General features: G+C 31.3%; 1 non-coding gene across 1 annotated transcript; it reads left to right on the forward strand.

The window, feature by feature from the left end:
- The first annotated feature begins 543 nt into the window (after positions 1-543).
- Positions 544-650, forward strand: LOC114580128. Its single transcript, XR_003701419.1, has one exon. It is a non-coding gene; the product is annotated as a small nucleolar RNA R71 (small nucleolar RNA).
- The last annotated feature ends 5446 nt before the right edge of the window (positions 651-6096 follow it).

The raw sequence follows: 6096 nt of genomic DNA on the forward strand, positions 1-6096 counted from the left end.
ATGAGTGATTTTACCCTTAAAGATAGGATACAAAATGAGCATATACGTGAAAAGGTTGGAGTAGCTCCAGTAGAAGATAAGATTAGAGAGAGTCTCCTTAGATGGTTTGGTCACATAAAATGGGGGCCTTCCGATGACCCGATTAGGAGAGTAGAAGTATTAGATTTGACTTATGTTAAGAAAAGTATAGGCAGGCCTAAAAAGACTTGGTTAGAAAATATTAGGAATGACCTTTATTTATTAGATTTAAATGATAATTTTACTTTTAATAGGACACAATGGAGAAGAAGGAATCATGTAGCCGACCCCACGTAGTGGGATAAAGGCTTGATGTTATTGTTGTTGTTGTTAAACTACAATTACTCTCTTAGGATTCACCCTATCAAAATGCTACCATAACTTATATAGTATTATTTCCATAGTTAATGCATAAGCTTCATTAAGTGGCTTAAACATTAAAGATCTTCTAATTGTTGCATAAATTTTTGACCTAAGAGATCCTACCTACCATTATGGAAAGTTTTAATAACCAATAAATTAAGTAAAGTATGATGAGGCTATTTTCTAAGTCTCTCCTTAAATCTCTCCTAACTTTTATAAATTCACTTTCCTTCAAACTGAGCAAAAGAAGTGATGCCATTTCTAAGATTTGTAATTTTGGAAGGTGAGAAATACTTAGCTAAGAATTTATGTGCCAACTCATTTCAAATGGATAAAGAGCCTAGGGCATAAAATTCAACAACATCTTAGCATCTTAGCTTTATCCCTTTGTAACAAGTAAAAAATAAATGAAGCCTAGTAGCACCATCATTTACATCATTATACTTGAATGTTACATACTTTTTAAGAAGCTTGCTATGCTTAGGTTGGGATCTTCAAAAGGAGTTCCCCAAACTAGTAATTTTTAATCATCTAAATTATGGTGGGTTTTAGGTCAAATTCTTGGATTGGATAGTAGGTCTATTGATACTTTGATGAAACTCATCTATTACAAGATTTACATACTCCATAAAAGGTCTAGGATGATTATAATCTTGAACTAGTTTAACCATACATAAAGCTAAAGTCTTTTTAGATGTTCAAATTTTTATAAGGGTCCTCTCAATCTCTAAGTCAAACAATAAGATCTCCTTACTAGACCTACTACACTTGCAATAACAAAATGAAAATCAAATAATAGAAAATAAAATAATTATAACAGTTAAAATTTTTCTTTTTTCAAAAAAAAAAAACATGTAGGATACAAGTTACAATATAGAAATATGACTACATATGTAACTAGTTCAACAATATATAATATATTACAATTTTGCATGTTATGTCCCCAGCAAAGATGCTAAAAACTTGATTGGTACTATGGGTGTGTGAATTATTTTTATTCTATGAGTTAAACTATGAGTTAAAATATAATTTGATTTTCTTCAATATGCAATACCAACTAAATATGCAAGTGCAGATGTCAACCAAGCAATAAAGTGATTCAAGAGAGTATCAATCATATGAGGAAGTGTTCTACTAATCATGCATATGAAATAATATTACCAACTATAGCTACAATGTTTATCCTACTAAATAAAATTAAGAATTAAGATTATTTCTTTGTTGGGGAATGCAAAGAAAAGATAAGATACTCGATGATTAAATATTTTGGACTAATAACTATAAATTATATAGGTATTCCTAAGTAGACTCGTCTATATATGTTTGATTTGGATCAGAGCATATGCATGCCTAGATCTCTATCAAGCGTGTAGGGAAGTGAAATGATGTTTATGTTCTTCTTACAATGATAACACAAAACATCACATGTCTTGGCTTGCAAGAGTTTCATTCTAACACTCCTAATTGTTCTAATATTCCTCCATTGAGGCAATATATCATACTAAATTTTAACTACATATATGGGCATTGCATGCATTAAATTAAGAACATGATATATTAAAAAATCCATTATTCATTCAAAGTACAAGATTCAACATTAGTGCTGGCAAAGGATTCACATTATTTTCCCAAAATTAGGAAATTAGCCAGCCAAGGAAATAAAACAAAGCAAACTAGAATTTAATGCTTATATATAAGAGGAAGTACAATATTATAGATGAAGTTTGATGTCACCTGAATAGTACAATACATTCTTCATAATCCTTTCTCATCTAAATGTTTGATTGCTTACAAATAGATAAGCTGACGGTCTCAAAATGAAGTATATTTTGGTCCTATGGCCTCCCTTAGATTTGACTCGAAGGGGGCACTACACTAATGCTTTCAAGACTCACTAAAAATGATAGACTCCATTAAAAAATGATTGAACTCTCTATTAAAACAAAATGAAAAACAATTTATACTAGTATAGAAATAAACTCATATGTTGTGGAGCTCAACATGATGGTGTCGCGACATTATAAAATGAACTAAAACCTCAACTTTGTTAAGTGGCGGGATTTACTACGGCTATGGACTAACCCAGTGTATTATTTTTTGAGTTAGAGATACTCCTTATTTCTTAAACTACTCCACTACGGTGTTGAATGCGTAACTTAGTGCTACGGTATTGTACATTTTGGCACTTTGGCACTCATATTCTTGAGACTCTAGTACAGCGATGCTAATTTCTAGCACTGTGGTGCTAACCATAACTTTACCAAGGCACCAAATTAAGTGAAAATTTTCTAGTGGCTCTGATGTAGCCATTTTTGATTTGGCATCAGGGTGTTGTGAATGCTATGGTGCTAGTAGTTGAATCACTATGGTACTTATTTAATACTTGTGGTTTTTATCTTTTTTTGAGTTATTCTTGCACAATAAAAACTTAAACTAATATTTTACTGATATTTAAGATATCAAAATATTACAAGATTTGCACTTAATATAATTCCAAAATTTCTCTTTGGAACTTCACGATAAAATTTAAGAGGGACTATCTAAGCTCTTGTATCATCTTTAATATAGCCTATGAATTCTTTAAAGACTTTCGAGCACTATCAAATTAGGTGACAATCAACCTTTAAAACTTAGTAAATGAAGTTATAATTTCCAACGAGTGTCTTAAGAACCATTAGAGGGGTAATCCCTTGAAGTTGATAATGAACAAGTGGCAATTCAAAGCATAATTAAGTATCAGCAGTAAGGCAGCCAACTAAAAGTAAGCCATATGGTCAGTAAGATCAGTCCCCCTCTCTATGACTGTAATTAAGGTATTTTGAACTTTGCTAGGGTTTTTTTTTTTCTACTATCTATTTGCATCAGGTATTAATTAATTACCTTACCTTTCCACTCAGTTGGCTAAGCCATGAATAACTCTTCATTGATGCTAGGGAAATAAATCTCATCTATTGTGAATGTTAGTGTTATTGCCTTGACACTTAATTGTGCCTTTGGATTATGAAATTTAAGGATGCTTCTACCATCTTAACTCTATGAATGGCTTAAAATCCCACTCCAAATCTATTGAGATTATCTTCATAATCCTCTCTTCCATCTCCATCAGTTACGTGTTGGTTATGAGCTCTTAATTCTCCATCTTTATGGATATTTATTTACTCTACTCCACATAGTACTTGGTTTTTTATTCATGGCATCATTCAAGTCTAGAAACTTCTAAGAGGATGTTGAATCCAATTTTATTTATGGGAGACACCTGAATCCTACTCATAAGGCTCAAGTAAAGAAAATATAGGACATAAAGAGATGACAGAGAGAGAGAATCTCTAAGATTTTATATTTTGCTCAAAATACTTTTAATACTATAGATATTATTGTTGGCCTAGAAATGGTCCTTCAATGCATTTATAGGGTTTTGAAGGCTGTAAGAGAAGCTACACTTAAGCCTTACATGAAAGTTAATAAAAAATATATCATATGATTATTACAAATACTTGGAGATAATGGTTAAAATATTAGTAAGTACACATAGTTATCTTGAATTAATGAGTAGGTGAGATCATTGGTCAAGTAGATAAAGTCGTTAACTCTAGATAGGAATAGATGGATTTCTCTTGATCTCTTGACTAATGCAAGTGGCTCTTTTTAGGGTGAGTGGATCATCTAAGTAAAATAAACATATATACCTCTTTTTGGCAAGGGTAAGTGACTCCTCTAGCTAAGGTGAATGACTTATATGGCTCAAGTGAATAGCTCCACTTCCATCTGGGGCTAGTGACTCGTCTAATAAAGGTGACTAAATTCACTTGATGAGTTAAATAGGTCAACTTCTACATGTGTAGATTGAGTCCTCTAGTTGAGCTGAGATGTCCACCTATGATTATGAAAAGTGGCTCCCAATGGTAATTGATCTTGGAGGTAAGATGCCTCTTGATCAGGTTGAGCGAGTGACTCACTACAAGTGTGTCTTAATCTTTGGAGAATCTACTTAATCTTCTTAACTATTAGGCCCATATATTGAGGTATACAAGCATACAATTGAATATGTATTTTTTAGGATTAAAGCCTACATTTAACATAAATTAAATTAATAACAATATGTGATTACTATTCATTTATGATATTTTGTGTGACCCAATGTTGGGTTTGATACCACGTTGTTGATATCCTACCCCATACCCTAATTTTCCATTTATTATTTCACATATTAAGAAGCTTTCAACCAATATTTATCCTCCCCACTGCAATGAGCTTTCCATCCATCAAGTATAATTACTCTCATCTCATTTCTCTCCCTCTCATGTCCATTATACTTTTTTAAACTCTCAATTTACCCTCTTGCTCACCTCCACATTTACGACTAAAGAAGATCTGCCTTCTAAATCTAGCTACCACTACCAATAGCCAACCATTGGCCATCAAACAAAAAAAAAATCAGGTTTCCATGATATCTAATTTATATATTAATTATCGTTAAATGATGTGATATTTTCTCACTAATCACCATACACCATACACCATATTATTATATATAAGATGCATGCCACATAAGAAAATGTTATGCAAATATAACAAAGTGTGAATTTAAGAAATATTACTAAAATAAAAATAGATCAAATTTTTATTAGAGACATTCATGCGAGTAGGGCTTAAAATTTACTTGAATATTAATGATCATTTAAAAAAGGATATTTTTTTGTTTTTTCATACCAAAATTCTCACTAACATACCAAAATCTACAAGCCACTTTGTTTCAAATCAAATTTAAATTTAGATAGGCTTGGATTGACCCTAGATAGGTCTGGTTTATAACAAAATGAATGCACACAAATTTATTTATATGTATATTTATGCATATTATACATACAATTTATTGAATTTGTATTCATCCATATAGGAATCTATATTAGTAATGTAGTATCAAAATATTTAAGGACTATATATGAAAATGTGTATGCATTTTGTACTTACAAATTATCTTGGAAGATAGAAAATCAAATTATTTTTTTTATTTGAATCAAGTTTATATTACTTTAATGAATTAGATCTTATTTTAATTTATTTTGAATCAAACAAACCTATAAGAAATCCTAATTTACTTTAATGAAGATTTTCTTGTTACTTCCAAAAAATAAGTGCCATGCTTTATCATTAACAGTTCAAGCTTAAACTCCTTAGATTTTTTAGGTTTAAAAGTAGAAAGTAAAATATGTATAAAGGTTATCAAATATTTTTAAAAAGCTTTTAAAATTTAGTCATTTGTCAAGTTCAATTATATATGGAGTGTAATTTTAGTAGTAATAGACCTAGTGATGGGATTGTGACTTTGGGCGATCAAGTCATTAATAAGAGTATATGTTTTAGATATCTTGGATCTATTGTTCAGAGTGATGTGGAAATAGATGGGGATATTATCAGCAGAATTCAAGTTGGATGGTTGAAGTGGAGGAATGAATCGGGCTTGTTATGTGATAGAAATGTACCCCTCAAACTTAAGGGAAAATTCTATAAGATGGTAGTGAGGCCTGCAATGCTTTATGGTGCCAAATGTTGGCCATTAAAAGAGAAGCATAATACTAAGTTAAGTGTGGCAGAGATGAGGATGCTCAGGTGGATGAGTGGCTTTACCCTTAGAGATAGGATACGAAATGAGCATATACATGGAAAGGTTGGAGTAGCTCCAGTAGAAGATAAGATTAGAGAGAGTCGCCTTAG

Source organism: Dendrobium catenatum, unplaced genomic scaffold (genome assembly GCF_001605985.2).
Source record: "Dendrobium catenatum unplaced genomic scaffold, ASM160598v2 fragScaff_scaffold_798, whole genome shotgun sequence".
Classification (NCBI taxonomy): domain Eukaryota; kingdom Viridiplantae; phylum Streptophyta; class Magnoliopsida; order Asparagales; family Orchidaceae; genus Dendrobium; species Dendrobium catenatum.